At 48.1% G+C, this 6,516-nt stretch overlaps 1 long non-coding RNA gene across 1 annotated transcript; it reads right to left on the bottom strand.

Moving 5' to 3' along the window:
• Window positions 1-3,979: 3,979 nt before the first annotated feature.
• Window positions 3,980-4,789, bottom strand: LOC111256932. The gene is made up of 3 exons (XR_002677188.1): window positions 4,348-4,789; window positions 4,172-4,284; window positions 3,980-4,102 (listed from the first exon to the last, which is right to left on the bottom strand). It is a non-coding gene; the product is annotated as an uncharacterized LOC111256932 (long non-coding RNA).
• Between the last annotated feature and the right edge of the window lie 1,727 nt (window positions 4,790-6,516).

The raw sequence follows: 6,516 nt of genomic DNA, 5'->3' as shown, positions 1-6,516 counted from the left end.
TGATCCCAAAGCTACTCCAAAATGGCAGCGACTCTGCAGGTTCGCTCAAGACAAACAAGAAGCAATCAAAAAAGAGCTAGCCAAGCTACTCGCGGCAGGGTTCATCAAAGAAGTCTTTCACTCTGACTAGCTAGCAAATCCCGTACTCGTTCGTAAGAAAAACAATGAGTGGAGGATGTGCGTCGACTACACCGACCTCAACAAGCACTGTCCTAAAGACCCTTTCGGGCTACCCAGGATCGACCAAGTGGTCGACTCCACTGCTTGGTGCGCTTTACTATATTTTCTTGACTGCTTCTCAGGCTATCATCAGATAAGCCTCAAAGAAGAAGATCAAGCTAAAACAACTTTCATCACACCTTTTGGGGCTTTCTGCTACAAGCAATATCCTTCGGACTAAAAAACGCAGGGGCAACCTATCAACGAGCCATACAGATGTGCTTCGAAAAGCAACTTCACCGCAATGTCGAAGCTTATGTGAACGACGTAGTCGTCAAAACAAGAAATCAGGAGGAACTCATCGCCGATCTAGAGGAAACTTTCTCCAGTCTACGAGCTTTTTGATGGAAACTCAATCCTACTAAATGCATCTTCGCAGTACCTTCTGGCAAGTTACTCGGGTTCATCATTAGCCATCGCGGTATTGAGGCCAACCCGGAGAAAATATCTGCCATCACAAACATGCAAGCACCTGCTAGCATCAAGGATGTGCAGAAACTCATAGGCTGCATGGCAGCCCTGAACCGGTTCATCTCGAGACTAGAGAGCAGGGACTACCCTTCTTCAAGCTTCTTAAACGACAGAACAAGTTCAAATGGATAGAAGAGGCAGACAAGGCACTGACGCAACTCAAAGACTTTCTATCAAAGCCTCCTGTACTCACGGCTCCATCTCCAAATGAAGACTTGCTCCTATACATATCAGCTACTACTCATGTCGTCAGCACGGCAATAGTAGTTGAACGGTCCAAACCAGGCCACGCTTACAAGGTCCAAAGACCTGTGTACTTCATTAGTGAAGTACTCTCGGACTCCAAAACTCGGTACTCACTGATACAAAAACTCTTATTTCCAAGAACACTGCTCACCTCCCGGAAACTGTGCCATTATTTCCAAGAACACAACATCACAGTCATCTCTGACTTCCCGCTCGACGAAATTCTCCACAACAGAGATGCCACGGGTAGAATCTCCAAATGGGCAGTTGAACTTGAAGCTCTAACCTTGGACTTCAAGCCAAGGACAGCTATCAAATCCCAAGCTTTGGTCGACTTTGTGGCTGAATGGACTGAAAATCAAGTAACAACACCAGTCGAGCAGCCAGAACACTGGGTAATGTATTTCGACGGGTCCCTCAAACTTGAAGGGGCCGGTGCAGGCATACTCCTCATCTCCTTGAGAGGAGATCAGCTCAAATACGTACTGCAAATCTTCTGGGAGGCATCAAACAATGAAGTCGAGTACGAAGCACTGCTACATGGCCTTCGCCTTGCAATCTCCCTCGGCAAATGGCTCAAGGAATTACCCAATGCTCTGTGGGGACTACGAACCCAACCATGCAAGACTACTGGGCTCTCTCCCTATTTTCTTGTATATGGCTCAGAAGCTATACTACCCGCAGTCGTCATGTGGCAATCTCCTTCAGTCGAACAATACGATGAAGAACTGGAAGAAGAAACAAGGCGAACAGATCTAGACAGTCTATAAGAAGCAAGATGCGCAACGCTAGTGCAATCTGCCAGATACCTTGACAGGTTAAGGTGTTATCACGACCGCAACGTCAAAGAACGATCTTTTAACTTAGACACGTCAGGGTTGCATAAACTCAATTCAGCATGGGAAGGTCCTTACATTGTATCCAAGGTTACGGGACCCGGATCTTACAGACTACAAGAACTCTCAGGAGAACCGGTACCAAACTCCTGGAATATAGAACACCTTTGTCGTTACTACCCGTAGCAGAACTCGAGTAATTACTTCAAGCAAAAACTCGTCAACTACTCGAGCCAACAGCTCGACTACCAACTACAAGATATACTACTCTCAACTCAAGACTACCAACCTAATAGGCATTCCAGCTCTGGTACAAAGCCTCAGCGGTAGAGTAATTCTTTACTCGATACCGAAGATACATCAAGATTACATACGAGTACGGGTACTCAAAATACAATACAAGAGGACTGCAAGCAACTGCCTACTGGCGGGCTGCATTTAAGCGTCAGACTTTTACAATATCGCAAAGCCACTCAGGTCTGCCGATTACAACGGGAGGGACCTACACGCAAGGAAGCTGCACAAAACGCAGCCATATCTAGGTCCTCTACACAAGGCAATGCCAGGTACTCCTGCACCGCCGCTGCCTTGACAGCGGCAACAATGAATCCCGCGCGCCGCGCCAAGAGGGAACCAAGGCTGCTCTTTTGCTAGCCTTGCCGAGCCAACCTACCCTACAGCCACACCTCCACCTCTAAGTGAGCGGGATAAAGACCGCGACACTCATCACCCATCACCCGCGAGTTCCAGCGCGTACTCCGCTGGATCACGAGCTGCAAGATGAGGCGCACGATGAAACCTCCTACGAGGATTCTTCTAGCATCGCGGCTATCCCTATGAGCGCTAGAGTCATTGGAGGGAAGGTGGCCTCAATCTACGAGGAATCTTCTAGCACCGGTGTACTCTTTGAAGGCTCTCTACACTCAAACAACAGCAACCGAAGGCAATCCATCGCTACTCAGAAGCTTGATTCGAGTCGACCTCCAGAGGTGGCCTATTTATAGCCAGGTGCTGCAACTACCAACCACCCAGGAATTACTATGCGCCCATGATCGATGAGTCCGACGACCCCTGCCTGTACCCACGTGAAATCATTCACTCCACAAAGGACAAAAAAGTACAGTACACCCGTGCACCCCCAGTTCAAAAAGCAGGGTACTCGACAAACACCGCGACTACTCAACACTCAGAACTACTCCAGCCAAACATGGCCTACGCTCAAAACACATCCTTTTCTCGAGGGCTTGGATAAGTCGGACCCTCTAGGCCAGGGGTCGGGCGATATGAAGCCTTACAACAAGAGGTCGGGCACATCCGACCCTGGGACCAAGGGTCAGGCGAGGCGGAGTTCCATCCTCAAAGGGTCGGGCGTATTCGACCCTAGGACCTTGGGTCAGGCAAGACGGAATAAACTACTACTCACCCACGTCAAGACAACCACTTCAAACAACAGCAGTATGTACAAGGGTTCATTCATCAGACAAAGTATTGTTCAAAGTACCCAGCCACTCACAAGAGTACATAAAAGTTCAAGGCTCTTCTAGTGATACAAATTCAGACATCTTAGACGCGATTGGCTCCGCCTCCTCGAGGTACTGCGCATAAGCTTCTTCGGTGCAGTTGTGAGCCACGCCGTCACCAGCCGCCGCCAAATCTACCCTCGGGTAGTATGACTTGACCACAGCAATGACTTGTTTGCAAACAGCCTTGCAGAGGCCGGCCACCTTACTCGGAGCAGCCTTCAAACGCTCGACTAGTGATTGAGGCCCTGTATCCTCTTCCAAGGGGGCAATAGCGTTCACCAAGTCTTGAGCGGCATCAGTTAGCTCTTGGAGCTCGCCTCGAAGTCTTCCTACGGTCTGCGCATGATCCCTGCATGCCACCATCGCCATAGCAAGCATCACCCCATTCTAGATCTTCCTGTCACACTAATGCTCGTAGGCAGCTTGTGCTTCCATCAGCGCAGCCCGAAGATGTTCAGCTTCATCCGCCACTCGGTCGTGTGCGTTTCTCTAGTCAAGGAGTTGGCTACTCGCAGCAGCCTCTTTCCTCTTGAGCTCTGCAAAAACGGCCAAGTTCAAACACAACCGACTACAGTCGGACATACTCGGAAGATGCAAAGTACTCACCTTGATACTTTTTATTCAAAGACTTGTAGCGGCTCTCCAGTTCTGCTGCAAGACTTCATGATTTGACCGCTCCACAGCAAAGGATTTCGCTCCAGCTTCATGAACCCTCAAGGATTCTGTAAGTCGGGCACACTCCTGCTCCAATTGATGGTTTCATTCCTGAAGGGCCCGAGTGTTCCTTTGTGTCTGGTCATACAACTCCTGCAAAGCAATGCAATCGGTCAAGTCCATTAATCATTAACTCTGTTAGACAAAGCAAAGAAAACACACCTGGAAGCTACGAAAAACATCAATGGCCCTCTGAAACTCCGACTTAGATGAAAGTCCGAGTACTGGACCCTTAGTACTCTTCACAGCGTGCGGAGCTGCACCCATGGCGGTACCTAAGACACATGCATCAATCAACTCAATACCACGACTACAATACGAAGACCCCGGTTACATACCTGCAACAGTTGGTTCTTTGGATTTCTCCACGTCCACTACAGCCAGAGCTCCGCCAGTAGATGCCGTCAAAGTTATATTCCTGAACCCGAAGCAGCCGAGGGGCCCTCCACCGAACGAATCACCTCTTGAAGCATAGACATGGTAGCTCCAAGGTGACCAGCATCAACTCCGGATACTTCTTCAACAAACAAATCCTCCAAAGGGGCAGAAAGCGTAGTCGGGGGACACGACTCTACTCTTGCCTCCACAGGGATAGTCTCCTCCACATCCCTACATCAAAATATAAAGTCATCTCACAGCCTCAAGAAAGCTTGAAGGTACAAAAAAGGACAAACAACTCATCGAGCTGATTGTGGTGGCAATCGCACACGCTTCTTCTCGACGACAGGCGGTCGAGTACTCGGTGCCACAGGAGCAGCTGCTGGTGCTGTCTTCTCGCCAAGACCTGGAAACAACAGGGTCAAGACTACAAACAAACTCGGACTAACAAAAAATTCAGGAACAGAACTTACCACTAGCAATCACATTGGATAACAAAGTGTTGGAGGTATGCCCTAGAGGCAATCATAGAGATGATGATATTCCATTTGTATCCATAATTTATATTGTGTTCCTTGAATATCCATTAAAGGCTACTTGAATTGACTTGCATTTATGTGAATTGTATGTGAAACTCTTTACTTGTATGGTTATTCTAAAGTTGTCCCTAGTGAGAACACACATGATTATTAAACTAGCACATGTATTAGTTGATAACTATGTTTCACAAGTCATAGACATGGAGATGTTAAACTAATAAGGTGGGCACATGTGAAGACATGTGCTAGGACTGACCCAACACGAGAAGTAGTTCTCTCTTTACACAACATGTACGCTTTGTCCTTAGACCTGAGATTGTCACATGTACTCAAGATGTGGATCGACTTACTTAGGGGCTATCAAACGCTACACCGTGACAGGGTAGTTAAAAAGGTAGCTTTCGGGTTTGTCAAGAAGCATGCTGTGAGACATGGTCAATCAAGATGGGATTTGCCCCTCTCTGATTGAGAGTGATATCTCTGGGCCCCTCGAATGATCAGATCCGAAAATGCATGGCCATGCTACGTACGGTTAACAGTTAACCTACAAAGGGATTCCGAATCACAAGATCGAGAAAAGAGCGGTAGGCTTGGAGCTAGACCAAATATCGTGAGGCAAAGGGAATATCATGTACATAATGTTGTGGCGGTTCGTCTGATAAGATCTTCGTATGCGTATGGGAGGTTGCACGTCTTGTTAGAGGCCGCTACCGACTATTGGGCCGAGTAGGAGTACTCGGGCCATGTCCATACATATCCGAACCCATAGGGTCACACACTTAAGGGTCATCCGATTTAACCACTTGAACAGGACTGAGTTAGCAAACTCACACGAAGGTGAGCGGTTTCAGAGAATACAACAAGTCCACTGATTTAAACAACTTAACCATTTAGTTCGGCCATAAAACAAACATCAGAGTTTTACAAGGTTCAGAAGAAAACAACAAAAAGTAAACAAGCGGAAGCTAAACGCAGGGGTCGGACGTCCTTGGTGAGGCCAGCCAAGATGTCAGTGATCCCTCTCCTCGCCGTCCGAGGAGGGATCCCACTCGACCGTCCAACCCGGAGGGAGTTGGGGCGGCCAAGTGCCAACAGAAGAAGGCTCGGGGTCAGCAACTTCACCTGAAAAAGAAAAGCCACAACAAGGCTGAGCTACTAAGCTCAACAAGACTTAACCGACCGGGAGTAACTACTCCACCACTTCTAGACATGCAAGGCTCTTTGGCTGAGGGGTTTGTTTGCCAAGAAGCACTAAGTAGATCCTTATTTTCAAGTTTTAGCTCAGATTCTAAGTTCATTAACCGGTCTAAGTGAGCACTTACTCTAAGCAGACATAGAACCAACCAAGGGTGTATATCATCATCAAGACCATGTCATCATCAGATTCCTTTATTACTCAGTGTAGCATAGCGATCAAGCAGTCTCAAACTGTGAGAGGCAGACGAATCGATTCGAGTTCTTTAACCTGCATGGTGAACCTAACCTCACGACATCCGCGCACCACCGAGGGTCGCTTTATGTGTCGGCCTTCCCCATCAATTCCCTAACCCGTGTCGGGCCCATTTCCTTTGGTGCAATGTTCCACAGACC

The sequence above is a fragment of the Setaria italica genome, chromosome IV (assembly GCF_000263155.2).
Source record: "Setaria italica strain Yugu1 chromosome IV, Setaria_italica_v2.0, whole genome shotgun sequence".
NCBI lineage: Eukaryota > Viridiplantae > Streptophyta > Magnoliopsida > Poales > Poaceae > Setaria > Setaria italica.
Note: the sequence above shows the minus strand (reverse complement) of the source record. Positions and strands in the feature narration are given on the sequence as shown.